The sequence below is a fragment of the Saccopteryx leptura genome, chromosome 2 (genome assembly GCF_036850995.1).
Source record: "Saccopteryx leptura isolate mSacLep1 chromosome 2, mSacLep1_pri_phased_curated, whole genome shotgun sequence".
NCBI classification, from domain to species: Eukaryota; Metazoa; Chordata; class Mammalia; order Chiroptera; family Emballonuridae; genus Saccopteryx; species Saccopteryx leptura.
In genome coordinates this window covers 197,098,974-197,118,983 of record NC_089504.1, presented here as the reverse complement: position 1 = coordinate 197,118,983, position 20,010 = coordinate 197,098,974, and the positions used below count along the sequence as shown (strand labels likewise).

The 20,010-nt window shown below is 38.9% G+C and overlaps 1 long non-coding RNA gene across 1 annotated transcript; it reads left to right on the top strand.

Moving 5' to 3' along the window:
* The first annotated feature begins 1,903 nt into the window (after positions 1 to 1,903).
* LOC136393279 (uncharacterized) lies at positions 1,904 to 19,752 on the top strand. The gene is made up of 4 exons (XR_010749073.1): positions 1,904 to 2,018; positions 5,762 to 5,899; positions 7,413 to 7,530; positions 19,593 to 19,752. It is a non-coding gene; the product is annotated as an uncharacterized lncRNA (long non-coding RNA).
* The last annotated feature ends 258 nt before the right edge of the window (positions 19,753 to 20,010 follow it).

Here is a 20,010-nt window from a genome sequence, read left to right as displayed (position 1 = left end):
ATCCTATCTAAAGCTGCACTCAGAAGTAATTTAAGTCTTAAATACATATATAAATCAAGAGAAAAGAATCAAATAAATGCTTAGAAATTGAAGAAACTAGAAAAACACCAAATTCTACCTAAGCAAAAAAGGGAACAAAAATAATGACAGAAATTAATGAATAAGAAGCATGATGCTTGAGGTATTAACTAAGTAAGCTAAGTAAAACCATTCTTTTCCATGGTTTCTCATGTTAATAATTCTGTCTAGTTACTCTACATGGGGCAATGCAGGTGGGAATGGGGGCCAGAAAGATGCAGTGGTGCAATTCTGGCCTTCCTGACTCAAGTAATGGCAAATGACAATACATTTGCATAGACAGAGATGGCTTTCCTCCAAGGTTTGCTCAATTTTTTCAGAGATGTGTCTTTGTTTTATTGTATAAGAATAAACCTCACTGTGTTCTTCAGGATTCCATTTGTTCAGTTTGTTTCCTCATTGTGTGCTGTCCCACCCTCTCTCTGTTTTAGAAAAAGGAGGTGAACTTCCTCATTCATGATTACGTCTCTCCTCTCCTAACCTCCACAATGCTTCATAATTTTTTTCTATTATGAGTTTCTTCTTATTCACACATCTTGCTTTTTGTTTTTTTTTTAAGCAAATTTCTCATAGACATTGTTGGCAAATGAGTCTGGTCTAATGTTTTACCAAGAAGAATTTTTATTCTTGTTCAAAATATGTTGGGGCCCTGGCCAGTTAGCTCAGTGGTAGAGCGTCGGCCTGGCGTGCAGAAGTCCCGGTTTGATTCCCGGCCAGGGCACACAGGAGAAGCACCCATCTGCTTCTCCACCCCTCCCCCTCTCCTTCCTCTCTGTCTCTCTCTTCCCCTCTCGCAGCCAAGGCTCCATTGGAGCAGAGTTGGCCCGGGCGCTGAGGATGGCTCTGTGGCCTCTGCCTCAGGCACTAGAATGGCTCTGGTTGCAAAAGAGCAATGCCCCAGATGGGGGGAGCATCACCCCCTGGTGGGCATGCCGGGTGGATCCCGGTCGGGTGCATGCAGGAGTCTGTCTGACTGCCTTCCCGTTTCCAGCTTTGGAAAAATACAAAAAAAAAAAAAAAAAATAATAATAATAATAATACTTTCAATTATGTATGAACCTAGTAGATCAATAGTTTCAGTCATTTATATAATTAGATATATATTTTATATAAATAGATACATAATAATTTATATAAATAGATAAATAAATAGTATCTAGTTAATGTCAATACAACCAATATCAATATACATAAGCCTACTATACAATAGACTGTTGTTCACATTAAAGACTAAAATTATGTTTACTTGACTAAAATATGCACATTTATGTAAATGTATATGCTTTCCTTTTTCAAAAATACATCTCTTTTCTTAATATTCCATTTTGCTATGTAGAAGTTTATATCTATCTTTTTCATCACCACCACCAGAAAAAAAACGTTGAGTGATAGGGAATTTTGAAGATAGTCTTGAATTCTGTTTATCTTCAGCTTCATACTCATAAATGATCAATCAAATAGACAATCCATCCTTTAAAATAATTCTAACATTCTCATATTTCATATTAAGTCAAAATATAATACTTATACTTATAATACTATAATGCTTATAATAATCAGTGATTCAAGTCTGTGGGTGAAGTGCAGAGTGCATTCCTAGCAGCTGTGGCTGATGCAATGCTATGAGAATACTCCAGCTCCCAGAATCCTCCTGGGCATACCCAGGAAGGGAGCTCGCCCGCTATAAGGAAGTGACTCAGTGCCAACCATGCAGCTCCCTGATCTTTTCAGCCATTGGCTATGAAGGACATGCTGTAACACCCTATAGGCTGAACCTGTGTATATAAGCTAGCTTACTTCCTGAATAAAGTGGATCTGCATCACTGAACCTGGTCCCCAGAGTCGGGTCTTTGTGTCTCCATCATTCTCACCACCAGCAGGACTTGTCCACAACTGGCACCCAACATCAGGCAGGGACCTAACCGGCATCCAAGGGACGGGTGAGTGACCCTCTGCAATGGGAAACCTTCTCCCTTACTCTCAAGCTGCTCTATTGCAGAGTAGGTGAGTTAAAGTTTGTGAAAAGGATCTCTGTACTTACTGGGAGATTCTCTCTGGTCTCAATCCCTGGATTGAGGACATGCTGCTCTGGGACCCAGATACTTGGGCCTGAGCTCTCCAACATGTTCGTTGGGCCGAGGTACATGAGGGACGGGCCTTCCCTCTCGGCCTCACTCCTGCCTTACTGGTAATACATGCCTGCTTAACTGGTGCTCCTGCTGCAGACCCTCTGCTGGTCTCTAAGGTCCTACAGGCTACTCCTCTTTCAGAGGAGCCCCTACCTCCCTATTCGCCCCTCTCCACTGAGGAGGAAAGTAGTTTAGCCTCCAAGTTTGTGGCTGAGCGCGTAGAAACGAAACTAACCAAATTGCTAACTGCTCCCTCAGCTCTGCCACCAGGAAAAGCAGAAGTTGCTGCTTCTGCATTCCCTGCCGGGGCTCAATGCCCCACCCCAGCCTCTCAGACGCCATTTTCTCCAACACATGTTCCAGCTGCAGACCCATTGGCCAGCCTATATGCCCCCATGTGTCTTTTTTCTTTCTGTCTGTCTGTCTTGTCTATTTTTCTGTATCTCTCACTCTCTCTCCCCCACCCCTCTCTCTGAAATGATGCTGGAAGGACCCAGCCACAGCACAGTGGCGGGGATCACACCCTCTTCTAACGCAAGGGAGAGGTTATGCTTGTGTTTTTCAGCCAATTTGGACCCCAGGAACCCCCCAACCTGCTTGACAGGGTTTCTTGGGCACCCACTAAGTGGTTTAGCCTTCACTCATCCAAAGCCACAGCCCTGGCCTTCTCCACACCAACTATGCCTGAGGGGAGGAGGTCCTCAGCGCTCCAGAAGAAGACCTCGTGGCCGGCGTTCACGCCTCATCACCTGGGGGGATGTGGAGGCTTTGGGGGTGGTGCTAGAGAATTGCCCCTGACGGGCCCCCAGGCCCTGGTGCTCTGTTCTTGCTTATGTGTGGTAACCACCGACTCCCAGATGCAGCCAGTGGCAGCCCAGGGCTCGAGCCCAGCAGTGCGAGCTGGTATTTTCAGTTTATCTTTGAGGATGAGGGGAATTGGGCCAGAGTTGCGATTCGCAGACTCCAGAAGGTAAAAGGCAGCAGCTGCAGCAAGAGGATGAACGGAAGTCAGGCTTGCATTGCCGAGTGGCCACTGGAAAGGCAAGGGAGTGCCTGCTAAGCCGCTGGTGGGTTTGCTGACATTTTGGGACATAGGGGTGAATGCCATCATGCTCTCCAGAGCAGAGATGGAAATGCTGACTGCCACGTGCTCCTCTTTGGGACAGTGTAAGACCTGCCAGGATGGCAGGAATGAGGGGGGAGGCTGAAGCCTCATGTGCATGGACTGATTTCCTGTACTACGACCCTAGTGAGCACTGGCTCCTTTGTTGGATGGGCTTACGGATTTTGGACAATGTAAAATACTCTGATGGGGGTGGGGGGTGGCTTTGCTGGAGGCCCACCTCTGCCCTGGGAAGCTTTTCCCATGCCTAAAAGGAAGGCCGAGGACATTTTGTGCTTTTGTCAAAGTGCTCAGAGACTGGTGAAATGTACCTTTGTAATTGTTGAAATTGTATGATTTGTCATGTTGTTGTAATTTGTGTAATGTGCCTTGCAACCATATGCAGTATGCAGCCCATGGCAAGCCATTCATTCTGTGTTTGGACACTGGGACCTTTGTGGGAAGGGGGCGTTCATAAACCTACATCCATTTTTTACAATAAAAATGGAACTGTGTTTAACGGCACCTAGAAGGTCTCTTTAACACAATGGGAGGGAAATGACATCCCGATCCCTAGGAGGAATCCCCTATTTAAGACCCCCGTTCTATTTCCTAACTAGTCAAACATTACAGAAGATTGCCTCATTGTTTAATCCAGCTAATCTGTTAGCATATAGTAAAATAGGTATTATAGTTGTTCTACTAGGGTTCCGTGGCATAATGCATAGCATTCAGAAGCTACAACAGCAAGCTGTCATTCATCAAGTCCAATTGGCCTTAATTAAAAGAGAAGGGGGAGATGTGGGTGGAGCACAGAGCACAATCCTAGTAGCTGTGGCTGATGCAATGTTGTGAGAATATTCCAGCTCCCAGAATCCTCCCGGGCATACCCAGGAAGGAAGCTCGCCTGCTATAAGGAAATGATTTAGTGCCAATCACGCAGCTCCCTGATTTTTTCAGCCATTGACTTTGAAGAACATGCTGTAACACCCTATAGGCTGAACCTGTGTATATAATCTAGCTTACTTCCTGAATAAAGTGAATCTGCGTTACTGAACCTGGTTCCTGGAGTCAGGTCTTTGTGTCTCCATCCTCCTCACCTCTGGCAGGACTTGTCCACACAAGTCATATCTTTAAATTTTTATATGAGAAATCATGATTTTTTAATCTATTTTCAGAAATATATTATGTCCAAAATCCAAGCATCATAGAACAAATGTTAACAAAAAAATCAACTTAAAAATTTTTTCTAGCAAGCCAATATGAAAGATATCATTTACCTTATGAAACATAGAGTACTACTTCTATATAAATGTTAATTTTTTTAAAATAAACCGGATTTTGAATTACAATACAATATACCTGGGATGTATAAAAATTTATATATGTTAACTGAACATCTATTACAAATAAGTTAAGGTGAACAAGCTTTAATAGATTTAGTACATTAAATTTATTAATATATTATACTTGTATACTTCATAAAAGGAAGGAAAATATAGTATGGTGTTAACTTCCTGGTAACACAATATCAAAGCAATTGATTTCTTAATATAAATGTAAACAGTGATTTCAGACTTAATTCTTGTTTTAACTGTCACAATGAGAAAATATTCCTTTTGTAATGTAATAGGATTTTAACAAATATAATTAGAAATAAATTGGGTAATTCAGCAATAAAGTAGCAAAACAAATTATTTGACATTTTTTCATCTTTTCTTTTCTATCTCATCTCTTATAATAACACCTTCAAAAAGTATTTATCCTTCAATTACTTACTTCTGCTCCTTTTTATATTGATTTTAATTTATTGTGTTTACATAGATTCCAGTGTTCCACCGAATATATCCACCCTTCCTCCTTGCTCCCCTCAACATCCCCCTCACCCCAACACCCTCCCCGCTTCCCTCCAGAATTTTCTTTTCTGCTCTCTCTAATGCTAGGTTATGTGTATATAATTTCACTGATCTCTTTCCCTTCTCTGATCCCATCCTCTCATCCCTTATCCTCTGTCCACTTTCCCTCTGGTCCCTTTGTCCCACTTCTGTCTCTATTCTGTTCCTCAGTTCATATTGTCCATTGAATTCCTCAAATGAGTGAGGTCATATGATATTTTTCTTTTTCTGCCTGGCTTATTTCACTTAACATAATAGTTTCCAGGTCCATCCATGTTGTTGCAAAAGGTAAGATTTCCTTCTTTTTCATGGCCCCATAGTATTCCATTGTGTATATGCACCACTGCTTTTTAATCCACTCATCCACTGACAGACACTTGGGCTGTTTCCAGATCCTGGCTATTGTAAACAATGCTGACATAAACATGGGGGTGCATTTCTTCTTTTGAATCAGTGATGTGGTGTTCTTGGGATATATGCTTAAGAGTGGGATGGCTGGGTCAAAAGGCAGTTCCATTGTTAATTTTTTTGAGGAATCTCCACACTGTTTTCCACAGAGGCTGCACCAGTCTGCATTCCCACCAGCAGTGCAGGAGTGTTCCCTTTTCTCCACATCCTTGCAGCAGTTATTCTGTGTTGTTGGGTTCTGCCCCCTATGGGCCCGTGGGCTGCACCTCTGGACTCTGCCTCTGCAGGTATGTGGATCGCCTCTTTGGGTCTAACCCTCTCCTTTGCAGCGTGGATCACTGGGCTCAGCCCTCTGCAGTGTTGTGGGCTGCCTCTCCAGGCTCTGCCCCCTGCAGAAGTGCGGAAAGCCTCTCTGGACTGGGCCCCTCGCTGATGCTACAGTGGCTGCCTGGCTCTGCCCCCTACGGGTGTGTGGCACCCCTCACCAGGCTCGGCCTCCTTTTGGGTGCGCAGAAGTCATCACCCCGCTGAGGTCTGCCCTGTGCCAGTGCAGGGGACATCTTTTCCTGCAAGGTTCTGCCCTTGCGGGTGCGCGGGAGGCCTCTGTGCTCTGCCACCCAGTGCTGCTGTGCGGCCTGCCTTGCTGGGCTCTATCCCCAACCGCCCTGTGGGCTAAGCACCTCAGCCACTGCCACAGCCGGGCCTCCCGCCCTTCATAGGGTACTCAGTAAGTTGGGGGGACTGTGTAGCCCAGACCTAAGCACTCAAATCTTGTGTTCCTCATTCGCCCCCTGCTTCTGAGTGACTCTTTGCACTGACTGGAGCAGAAGAGCCTCTGTTTGGTGGGGTAATTGCTTCCCTTTACTGGCTTTGTTCTCCCAGGAAGAATGAGCACTTTAGGTTTGGGGAGTGACCCAGTACAAGGTTCACTGTAGCTGTCCCCCACAGTTTCTCCCTGTGCCCCGGAGATTCTCTTCTCACAACTTCAGTCCTCTCAGTGCTCCCCACTCCCAGAACTTTGGGTAAGTGGCTGTGAATGAGGTTTTCTGTGTGGTCCCTTTAAGATGGAGCCTAGGTCTGAGAGTAGTTCTGTCTCCCTCTTGCAAATAGTAACCCAGCTCTTCTTTCAGCTAACTACTATATGTAGGCCTCCTCTAGTCTCTGCGGCTCCAGGATGGGGCTCCGGTTCTAAGGCTTGGGTCCACAACCCTCTGCGAAACCCACCCAGCCATGAGAGATCCTCCAGGCTGCCGCTCAGCAGGGCAGCCCTTTCCGCATCTCTGCCTTCCCTACCAGCTCAGTATGGTTCCTTTGATGATGCTTGGTTATTGATTCCTCTTAGTTTAGTCCAAGTTTGTTTTTCAAGATAATTGTTCTTTAAGTTAAGTTGTAATACACTTTGGTTAGGAGGTGGGAGTTGTAATGTCCTCCTACCCTGTTGCCATTTTCCTCCCCCTTACTTCTGTTCTTTCATGCTGTACTCTACCAAATCTGAATCTAAAGATTATTGTCAATTCTAGGTGAAGTTTTTCGTCATCCTATGACTTTTATTGGCAACAATGAGCAGAGAGGTTTTGTTCACTATTCTATGAAATGTGATAGTAGTTGAATAAAAAATATAGTAATTGAATAAAAAGATAATGAATGTACTAAGTATGCATACTTGATTTAATAAGATATTTATTAAATATATGACATAAAAATAAAGATAAAAACAATTATCCATAGCTTATGAGGAACACATTTGTGGCAAAATGCTATGTTTTTTTGTTCACACTGTTATTTTCTATCTCTTACTAGAACCTGACATGTGTCTTATTTTGTTGACTTCGTCATTCAACATAGAACATTCATCTTAGCAATCTATCTTTTGAATTGTGAAGAGAGGAAAAATAATTCTGGACCAAGACAGACAATGGTATAGTATTTTTTTTAATTTAGGAACAACACAACCTGATATAAAAATCCCAAGGAAGAATTGCACTTTGGAGTTGAGTGATAGCAGAGATACTAAGAAAATAAGAAGACTGATAGCAAATTAAGGAAAGAAAAATGACATTCGGGTTGAGAAATTAGAAAACATAACAAAATTCACCTTGGGAGTAATGTGCTTATTGACCATTTTGGCACTAAAATTGAAAACAGCACGTAAAAAGTCAGAGGCAGTAGATAAAATGTTTCATTCAATTCCTGAGAATATCTCAATTGACAAGTGCTTTTCTTCTGGGAAAATGAAAACAGGAGGAAATCTTAGCTTAAACAACCACTATGCTTCTAAGTTAGTAGAGGTCTTGTTTACTGACTTGATCATAGGGAAAAATAAAACTTTATTGGCAGAAGTTATTATATATCTCGTTCAATTCATAATTTTTTTTTTAAAAAAAGAAAGCTATAATACACAGCAGGCAAGCTATTTGCTCAAGTCAAGTGAAACTAGTACCTATATCAACTGACATCTAGTGAGATGGTCTTTCCAAGATTTGACAGTAGACTCCTTTAACACTGTTTATTTAGACTTCCAGCTTTAATACATTATGGTAGGGAAGAAAAAGACAGCTATGAAAAGTTGCCCATGAAAGAAGTGCAAGGTGGCCTGGGAAGGATGTGGGAGGATTTCAATAATGATGGCAAAATGATGTCATATAAACCTTTCAACAAATAAAAACTATAAAACTTAGACATGAGGCCCTGGCCGGCTGGCTTGGTGGTAGAACGTCGGCCTGGCGTGCGGGGGACCTGGGTTCGATTCCCGGCCAGGGCACATGGGAGAGGCGCCCATTTGCTTCTCCACCCCCCCTCCTTCCTCTCTGTCTCTCTCTTCCCCTCCCGCAGCTGGGGCTCCATTGGAGCAAGGATGGCCCAGGCGCTGGGGATGGCTCCTTGGCCTCTGCCCCAGGTGCTAGAGTGGCTCTGGTCGCGGCAGAGCGATGCCCCGGAGGGGCAGAGCATCGCCCCCTGGTGGGCAGAGCCTCGACCCTGGTGGGCGTGCCGGGTGGATCCCGGTCGGGCGCATGCGGGAGTCTGTCTGACTGTCTCTCCCCGTTTCCAGCTTCAGAAAAATACAAACAAAAAAAACAACAACAAAAAAACAACTTAGACATGAAATGTTCCTTAAAGAAAAAAAAACACACAACTATTTAAAGGCAGTAAAACATACCCAAGGGCAAACAAAAGGCATGGGAAATTGTATTCTTGAAAAATTGTCCTTACGAAGGGTAAGAAATTCCTGAGAATGCACCCTAAGACCACATATAGAGAAGAGAAAATGCAGCCTAAACAGCTCAAAAATGTGAAAGAAAGAGTTTCGGAGAGGAGCAACTGAGAATTGAAAAGGCAGATCTTACAGGAGGAGTAGGGAAGTCCTGAGATCTAATATCTGCATATTAAGTTCTGCAGAAATCCCTGACTGATAATTAAACTACAGACATCCAAAACAGACTTCTGGGTGTCTTGCAAATAAAGCAGGGAAAGACCAAAGAGAACTGTAGTGAGGAAAGCAGATTCACCAGGTGAGGAGATCTGGGAGTTTATTTGTTTGTTTGTTTGTTTGTTTGTTTTTTGCTTTTTAACTAAATGCTCTCTCTGACTCATAAGCCAAAAGGGCAAGAGAAACACTTACTGATTTGAAACATCAGAGAAAGGAGCCTGACACTGGAAAACATCTGGAAATTTGAGAAAGAATCTGTAAAAGCAGAGTAGCCATGATATGTGAGGTTGAAAATATGAAAATATAGTTTGCCCAATCTTCAGCTTATCACCATGTACTGATGTAGTCACAGTGAAGGCCCTCAGGGGACTGGCCTAAAAAAAGCAGCAACAGCTATTATAAGAAAGGAGTTATCAACTACCATATTTCACAGGAAACAGTGAGGTTAAGTTTGAATTTAAAAATAATTAACTGAGTACTTTAACAACAACTGTAACAAAATTTCCAGAGCGACACAACAGAATCCAAAGTTGCAACAATATGCCCAGTTTTCACCAAATATTACTACACATGCAAAAAGGAAAAAAAAAAGAGAAAAATGTAATTTATAATCTGGATAAAAAGACAAATCAGTGTGAACTCACTCTGGGTGGTGAGATAATGGAGCTTACAAACAGGTACTTTAGAGCTGTTATTATATGTTCATAGAACTAAAAATATATATTTTCAAAGAACTAAAAAAAATGATCTAAGAGAATAAAAAGAAATGATATCTCAGACAAATGATAACTATTAAAAATGAAAATTCTAGAATATAAAAGTTGAAATAAAAATTGCTAAATATGACCAACAGCAGATTGAAAGTGGCAAAAAAAAATTGATGAAATGTATAGGAAGATCAGAAGGAATTGTCCAATGTCTAAAATAGAAAAATACTGAAGAGCAAGAATAATAAATGGACCTCAGACTTTTCTAGGGTAATACAAAGCAGCATAAACACATGTAATTAGAGTTCTAAGAGAAGAGAGAGATGGATATGAAAAAAATGTTTGAAAAAATAGTGGTTAAACACCTCAAGGATTGGTGGACAATATTAACTTTCCGATCTAAGAATCTCAAACACACACACATACACGCATGTGTGCACAAGGTAAATATAAGGAAAACATTAGATTCAAACTGCTGAAAATGGAAAAAAAGAAGAAAGGAATTAAAAACAACTGAAACACCCACACACAGAGAATGTATAGGAACAATGATACAATTAGTAGCTGGCTTTTTAATCATAATAAAAGGAGGCCTAAAACTATATTCAAAGAAAATTTATCTTTTAAAAACAAGGGAAATACCAATATTTAAGATAAATTAACCATGAGGAAATTCATCTCCACCTTATCTATTCTAAAAAAGAAAAAGAAAAAAGAATGCTAACGAAAGTTCTTTAAGATAAAAGAGTAGTTTACTGACTCTAAGAGAATAAAGTTACAAATAAATATAATACAGCATTCAGAAAAGCCCCAAAGATTTGTCAATTGAACACATTATTTCTGCACAATCCATGGGTCAAAGAAGAAATCCCTTGAGAAGTTAAAAATTAATTCAAACTGAATAATAACATAGCAAAACAAAACCTATGGGATTTAACTTAAAGAGAAAGTTTAAATGTTTCTATTACAGAAGAAAGGCCTAAAACCAAAAACCTAAGTGTCAACTTTAGGATGACAGAAAATAAGAACAAATTAAATCAAAAGTGAAGGAAGGAAGGAAGGGAGGGAGGGAGGGAGGGAGGGAGGGAGGGAGGGAGGAAAGAAGGAAGGAAGGAAGGAAGGAAGGAAGGAAGGAAGGAAGGAAGGAAGGAAGGAAGGAAGGAAGGAAGGAAGGAAGGAAGGAAGGAAGGTGGGAGAGGGAGGGAGGGAGGAAGGGAGGAGGGAGGGAGGGAGGGAGGGAGGGAGGGAGGGAGGGAGGGAGGGAGGGAGGGAGGGAGGGAGGGAGGGAGGGAGAGAGGAAGGAAATGATCATTGCTAAGTCTAACATGTAGTTCACTTCAGAGTTTCTATTGATCTGTTGGTAATTATTTCATTGAAGTTTTCACATAGTGTCCTAGTCCTTTGTATATTGAGTATTTTGGAATGATATCCTGAACATTTGAGTATTATATTATGAGAGGCTGAATCCAGTAACAATCTACTGAAGAATACTGATTTGCTGTTGTGGTAGTGGTGATTATTTCTTTCCTTCTTTTCCATTCTTTTCCAAGTGAGGGAAGGGGAGATAGAGAGACAGATTCCCACACGTGCCCCAACCTGGGATACAGTTGGCAATCCCTGTCTGGGGCCATGCTCACAACTGAACTATTTTTAGTGCCTTAGACAGGCTCCACAGAATCATCCTCAGCACCAGGGGTCAATGCACTCCAACCAATCAAGGCATGACTGCAGGAGGAGAAGAGAGAGAGAGAGAAGGAGGAGGGGTGGAGAAGTAGATGGTCACTTCTCCTATATGCCCTGACTGAGAATCAGACCCAGGACTTCCACACACTGGGCCAACATTCTACAACTGAGACAACTGGCCAGGGCTGATAGTTGCTTCAAAAAGGCAATTAACCTAGTTAGGTTGAAGTTTGAACTTGTCTTCTTTTTTATGGTTACAGTTCCAATGTCACCTAAGTTTTCAAAGCCTTTGCTATGTTGCTTTTGGTTTTTCCCACATATGCACAGCTCAGGGCTGAGCAGGGCTCTTGTGTAAGTTCACAAGCAGAATCAGAGCTTCTTCACCTTCAGTTCCTCCTCTTGCAATTTCCTTCATTTTCTCTGACTCCCATGGCCCCTTTTTCCTAATTCTCTAGCTTGAAAATAGTTTTGTTTTGTTTTTCTTTTTTGGAATTTTAGCTATTTGCACCGCTGCAGCTATGCACAACAGGGGCTGCCCTTGGAGCAGACAGGGCCCCGTTTCCTGTTCTTCTGGCCTCTGCCAGGAAGGCAGCGTTCCTCTCTGAAATCTGCTGCCTCCATCTCGTGTCCAGTTTCACCCTGAAGCTGCCTTGGATTAAGGCGTAAAGTAAAGGAAATGATCAGAAAACTCACTCTGTAAGGGTCATTTTCAAGTTTTATCCTCCTTCCTCATTTTATTTACTATTGTTAATTTTCAGAGTTATTAGGAATTGTTGTTTGTGTTTTGTATTTTGTCCAGAGTGTTTGGTTGTAATTAGTGAGAAAGGTAAACTGTAGTGGGCTTATTTCATTTTCATGATGAGTAGTAGTCTATGAGTAATTTTGTTCATCACCCATTTCTTTTTTCATATTTTCTATAAGCATGAAAATTACTTGTATATTTATAAATGAATATAAAACAATACGATAGCCTATACTTTACATTTTCTAAAACTGTTTAGTATAACAATATATATATTTTTAAAGATTTTATTTATTTTAGAGAAGAGAGAGAGAGAGAGAGAGAGAAAGGAGGAAAAGCAGGAAGGACCAACTCCCATATGTGCCTTGACCAGGTAAGCCCAGGGTTTTGAACTGGCAACCTCAGCATTCCAGGTCGATCCTTTATCCACTGTGCCACCACAGGTCAGGCTATTTTTAAGAGAATGTCAGCCTATCATAATTGAAAGAAATGGAATTCAGTAACTCATGTTACTCATGTTCTTTGTTGTTGTTTATACAAATTGTCCTTATTAGAATACCAGCTTGTTGCCAGAAACTGTACCTTACTCATCTCCATTTCTGTTCGCCACGCTTAGCATTACATATAACCTATAGTAAATATTAAATTTGAATGTTTTATGTGTTGCTATCATAGTTCAGAAATTCCTCTGTTACTAGAAAGAGACTTGTCTACAAAGCAAAGCCCTCTCTGGCTCTTTAATATAATAGTTGACAATATACATTTTTCTACATTCTTTCACACCTACCTGTCACTATTTAATTCAAAATTCTCTACTGAGTTAGAAAGAGAGGAACTGAGTTGAAAACAAAAGACTCAAAATAATAATTACAGCACCTTTAAGAACTGATTCTGTCAATGTGATATCAAATATACTTAAGAAAAATTTTTAGAAAGAAAACAGCCATACTCATATTGTTACTGACCCTTCTTAAGAACCTTCCTAAAATAAGAGATTATGTCTCTCTTGACTTGAGAAAACAAATTATTAATGTCCATAGACAAATTAAATTGAAGATATTGGTCATTTGGAGTAAATTTTAACATATTGAATAAATGATATAATTATATGTTTGTATAATTAGTTCTATATCATATGTTTAGACTACTTTTGAGAAAGTATTCATTTAATTGAAAGTAATTCTTTTAAAAAAACAATAATTTTTGAAAGGATAAATTTTATTATTTGATTCTTGGTTATTTATTCATATAAAGAACAAAGTAATTTAGAAATCATGTTCTGAACTCAGAAACATGAATTAGTCATGAGTTACCAATATTTTGTAGTATAGAGAATAGTAATCTTACCACTATCATTCACTGTTTTAATAAAATCAGTTTTTAAATAATATATAATTAATATTAAAGTTATAAATAATTTTTAAAAATTATGACCCCAAATTTTATCACATTAACACAAATATGAACATTTGTACTTTCTTGCAATTATTTTTTCCTGGGTATCTACTTCTCACTTAACCTTAAGCAATCTGCACACAATTTATATCACACTTTTTTTCCTAAGCTATACCATAATGCAACATTGTTTTCATAACCTTAATTTTAACTAGTACCTCATATGCCAAGAAAAGGTGGCACCATGGTTAGTATTGCAAATAATTTTTGTTTAAATAGACTGCCAAGTTTTTGCTTAATGAAATGATACTATAATAAAAATTTGTATCTATGTTGATTTCCCTTTTAAATAATTTTCTTGGGATTTTCAGATGTGGAATTGATGTTTAAAAATTAACATTATTTTTTGAAAAATATCTCTTACTATTCCAAATGTTGCCTTTTATCAATAATGCATAAAGTTAGTTTCTTTATTTTATTTTTAAAATCATTGAGTGGTATTTTTTGAAGGTGATTAACTCAATAAATAATAAATGGCATCTCACTGTTATCACATCATACATTTCATTTACTAATTTGGTTTTTTTCTATTATTAATTGTATTATCTTTTGAAAATTTTTTTTGTTCCCTTTGTTGTTAGGAATGAGCTCTTTATACATCCTTCTGATGTTAAGCAACAAAGAAGTATTTATATAATCATTTTTTAATAATCAAATGAACAACTTTCTAACCCCTGTTAGTGTCATTTTCAGCAACCTTACTTTTTGCTTAAAGAAACCAGCTTTTTATAAATTTAACTGCTGAACACAAGTTGAGCACATAGTAGAGACAAAACACTTTATGTTCATATTCTCATTTAATTATTTTTGTCAGCCCTGTGAAGTGGATACTGTTATGAGTACCAATTTAGAGGTGACAGAGAGAAGTTTAGAGAGAATAAATTACCAAAGGTCATACAGCTGGTTAGTGCTGAGGCCGAAACTAGATCCACACGCCACGTACTGTAACCCCTATCAACTACCAAATATAGCAAGTATTTCTGAAAACAACCTGCTACATGGAAGCTGTCAGAGAATGACTTGATTCATACCATTGCATTTCTGAGCTTTTAGCCTTGTGACCAAAAACAAAACAAAACAAAAACAAACACCCAAAACATGGTGTAAAGATTACCTCTCAACACAATTGGGGAGCTGGAATTATATTTTCATCGTTATCTGGGTGAATAGACAAAAGGGACTGTGTTGGAGTAAAAATTGGGCCTTCCATTAACCTTCAGTCTTCCATTAATCCACTGAGTGACCACAGGTTATTTAAGTTCTCAGAGTGATGCCTGACCAGGCAGTGGCGCAGTGGGTAGAGTGTTGACTTGGAATGCTGAGGACCCAGGTACAAAACCCCAAGGTCTCAGGCTTGAGTGTGGGAGATGCGGGGTTGAGTGTGGGATCATAGAAATGACCCCATGGTCACTGGCTTGAAGCCCAAGGTCACTGGCTTGATCAAGGGGTCACTGGCTTGTCGGCAGACCCCCCGCTCCCGCAGTCAAGGCACATATGAGAAAGCAATCAGTGAACAACTAAAGTGACGCAACAGCACGTTGATGCTTCTCATCTCTCCCTTCCTGTCTGTAACCCCCAAACAAACAAACAAATAAATAAATATGAAAATAAAAATAAGTTCTCAGAGTAACAATGTCCTTATTTTAAAAACAACATTGGTGAAGCTTTCTTTGGATTAAATGAGGTTATCTATGTAATGCACCTAACAGACAGCTTGGTACATAACAGGTACTCAATACATAGTTGTTATTTTTTGTTTGATTTCCGAGGCTTGATTTGGATATGTACTGTTCCAATGCCTCCAAATGATTTGCTCAGGTTCTATCATTTCTGAGAATTACTAAACTACTTAATTCTTGCCAAGACTTTAATTGGAAGAAAATAATCTATTTTAGAACTTCTAACAAGTATTTATTTGTTGGAAACTTTTCAGTATAGATTAAATTACTTTTAGTACATCTCTGAACAATTACATGTCCTCCAAAATCTCTGTACCTTGACTGTCTCCATTGTGTAAATTCCTAAAATAGGCTTAAATAATTGATTGAGGAAAGGAATAAAGAACCTCATACCATTAACAAAATTGCATTTTGACTTCCACAAGCCTAATTACCTTCTTGAAAAGTACTCTTCCGTCCTCTTTGGCTGTTGCCTCTCAAAACAGCTACAGCCTTGATTTTCCTTTCTGCTTATTACCTGTACCTATTTTCAAAGTTGGTATGAACAGGGAACTTTTATTTTTTAATTCAACGGCTGTCTAGGTACAATTTTGGGTTATCACTACTTCATTGGAAGCAATTTGGTTTATAGAGTTCTTCATACTATAATTGCTCATAATTTCATGATTTGTTATAAGAAAATGCCATTGAAATATATTTTTATGTTACTGTCTTTCTTGTTCATATTCTATTGCTTTTATGCAGGTGGATTATAAACCATTTGGTTTTTTTCACATAATCACAATCTTTCCCTTCTCTCAATCTAAATTTACTGCACTTGTTACTTTCAAGAAAAATATAATTTCCAAAATGTTCCACACTTAAGAGCTAGAATGTCTAGCTAAGAGATGGTGGAAAGAATACATGAGGTATGAGAGAATAAGTGGGTTAACTGAATATATTTAAGGCTGACTTTTGAATGACACAAAAATTTTATTTAAAAATGATTTGCAATGCCTCCTATTATAATTATTGCCTGTTTGGGCTTTAACAATCCAATGCTCACCTAATTAAAATGGCAATGCTAATTCTTATTCAGCCTGTTTGGTATTTCTATTCCTACTGTAATGGATAAATCATTTGGAGGACATAACCTTTAATAACCTTTAACAAGACCTCAAACTGTAATCTGTCAAAATTATTCTCTGAATACAGTTCTTCCTTCTGCTTCTGCTGAACATTTACATAGCAATGAGATGTTAATAACTCCTAAGAGAATTGGCTGGGTTTTATTATACTCTAGAAGGAACAGTGATTTCTCCAAGAGTCCAAGGTTTAAATTGGATAATGTACCCAAGTACCTCAACCTCAGACACTTTCGTAAGACCTACACCCAATATTTTGTTTGAATATTGAAACTGATGATGGCACATATAAACACACCAGGCAGTCAGAAGAGGGTCATTACATACTGAGGCTTTTTGGGGGAGAACTGTGTCTCCCAAGCAGGTCCAAAGTGATTTGAGAAAGTAAGGAAAGGAGATGAGCTTCGGGTTCTTATGGGAGTTGGTGTTGAGCAAGGCTATAGGGGGAATGTCAGTGTATGATTTGAACTTCCTGCAGGAGCCAAAAGAGGGAGTGCCAGGCTTTCTTATATGTTTTCCTAGACGTGGGGGAAAGGAGGGAAAGGAGGAAAGAGATTTAAAAGCTGTCAGTAGGCAAGCATTAGAAAATGAAGTCAGATTCTTACTACAATATTACACCTGTATAAACATCTGGCACAGACTTGAGTGTACCTAACTGCACATGCTGCCTCCTTTACTCTCTCTTCCATAAGATTTCCATGCACTACAAAATTTAAATTTCTATAATCATCCCTGGTTTGTAATTCCTGCTCCTTGTGTACTGATATGTAACTCATCCCCCAACGCTGTTTGTGTCTTTGTCCTTGGGTTGATCTAGATGTAGAATTTAGTCCTTCTGCATGACTGAAGCACCTATGGGAAAAGCGCTCCAATACGTAAGATATTTGCATTTGTGGCATAGTGTTCTAAAAGTTTGATAACTGAAGGGAGGAGAGCAACCAAGAGATTACTACGCCATGGAGAGGAATTTGATATGCCTCTTAAAAGGCAGAAGTGCCTGCATAGGTTTGGTTTTTACATAACTAGTAGATATTTTCCTATGACATAGAGAAGAAGCTATCCCTTTGATTAAATGAGATTATAAATCTAAGTGAGTAAGTGCACATACATGTACTTGTGTTCACTTGCGCATGAACACATACACACCTCCACACATGCAGACAAATGCTGACATGAGGTTTGCTGTCTTGTTGGTTGCCTTAGTGATAAATGAAGAAACATGTCTAAGACTCATAAAAGTCAGAAATTCTGATAGTAACCCTGAAAAATGAAACCAAAGGTCACAAAAGACCTCTTTAAATTAAATTTTCTTAGTTGTATAAAATTCATAAAGTGGAGTTCTTACAGAAAGTATACAAATTCTCTTTTCCTCTAAACTTTTTTTCCACTGAAAATATATCTCCAAAAACGAAAAAAAAAACCAACTACAAATATTTTTGTTTACGCCTAAGATATAGAGTCATATCTTACTTTCCCTAATGAAATGTGAGACTGAGAGGCAAATGATTTTAACTACAGTGTCAACTTGGGATCATGAGTTGAATTTATTTGTAAACATTAAGCCTCCGATGATGTTCACAATGTAATGATGTCATTGCTGAGCACTTACCAAGAGTGACAAGTCTGGAAGCCACAGACTGTGCCTCTTCCTTCCTTAGTCTTCCTCCTGACAAGAGCCTACTGAAAAGGACAATTTGATAAATGTACTTGCTTGTGCTTGGTCTTGGTCAGATAAATAATTTGGATGATTCAAATATATACTTTAAGGTTTATTTTTGCCAAGTTTTAGGATGCATGGTTTTATAAACAACTTACCCATCTTATATGGAAGCAAATAAGTATTTTGTATAATGAAGGAATACCATGGGACTAGAAAATATTCAAGATCAAGATGAACCTGCCTCACCCAAAATTACTAAAATATTAGTAGGTGACTATATAAGAATAGAGTTACAAACATTAGTTTTACATATGTTAAATAAAAAATAAAAAATATTATCTTGAGTTTAAATTATTGTATATTTCTGATTCATGATGGGCCTATTTTCTTTTTCATTAATTATTCTTTTTAAGTCATTTTTTCAGTTGATTCAATTCAAATGTCTTGAAGTGGTCTCTTGGAGAATGTGCTCAAGGATTCAAAGGACTCAAGAAATCTTTGTAATTAATCATTTCACCTACTCTATCCCTAAAATAGACAATACTTCTTGATATGTCCTATCCTTTATCCAACTAATGCTGTGTAAACCAGCAGCACAATTTCTATTAAATGTGTTTGTGGGTTTAAATAAACCTGAACAAATTTATATTAAAAATAATAAAATAGTTATAATCAGGCTAACTAGAATTTGAAATGGAAAAATGTCAGTTATATTTATTTGAGAATCTCAAGGTTTTCTCAAGACTCTGTGGTAAGAAAAATCTCATTTGAATTCTTGGTTAATTATTAATGTTCTATTTGGCAAAGCACTTTTCCTCTCTGTCCTTTAGTCTTATTATTTTCTACCTGGAGTAAAAATACCTACCTTAGTAGGTTAGCTGTGAGAATTAATTTAAATAGAATAATTTTCAGAGAAAAGCAGAGCACTGTGCCTAGTTCACAGTGGCTCCTAATACCTAGCAGCTATTATTGTTATGACACTATTACATTTTCTGGCTGATACTAAAACTATGGGTCATTTTTTCTTCGCTTCTAAAAATATATATTCTTTTGAACTGATATGTCATCTTGATAGCAAGAAGACTTTTAAGTCTGTTTGGTTTGTATGTGTCTCATGTGTAGCCTTTATACATACAATATTTTCTTTCTCTCTGTTTTAATGCTTAGGTACACATGATACAAAGAGACAGTCACAAAGTACACAAATAAGTAAATAAAGTAATATTTCTTCCTGTTCTGAGGATGTTTCTCTTTCAGGAAATGCAATATTTTATAGAGAATTTGTTACTTATAAGTTACAGAACTTTTATCCTAAGATATATGCCAAATACAATTGAGTCTAAGTTTCCCAGGCTCTGGCCGATTTGCTCAGTGGTAGAGCGTTGGGCCAGTGTGTGGATGTCCTGGATTCAATTACTGGTCAGGGCACACAGGAGAAGTACCCATCTGCTTCTCCACTCCTCCCCCTCTCACTTCTTTTCTCTCTCTCTTTCCCTCCCCCAGCCAGGGCTTGATTGGAGCGAGTTGGCCCCAAGCACTGAGGATGACTTCACAGCCTCCATCTCAGGCACCAAGAAGAGCTCGGTTGCTGAGCAACAGAGCAACACCCCCTAGTGTGCTTGCCAGGTGAATCCTAGTCCAGGCACATGCGGGAGTCTGTCTCTGCCTCTGAATAAAAACATTAAAAAATTTTAAAAAGTGTCCCTCTTACAAAAGTCTCTGCAAATGTTTAACCTGCAAATGTGACTGAGCTTTTTCTTATAACCTGACCAGTTTCTAGACCAATTTTAATATACTAATGTCATGGTGGGAAAATAATTTGAGATTTGTGGCAGGGGTTTGTGGCTAAGAGATATGAGTGCTCTTGCTCAGCAGAGAGTCATTAGAAAGCCAGGAGAGATCTACCAGGAAACTTCTTATA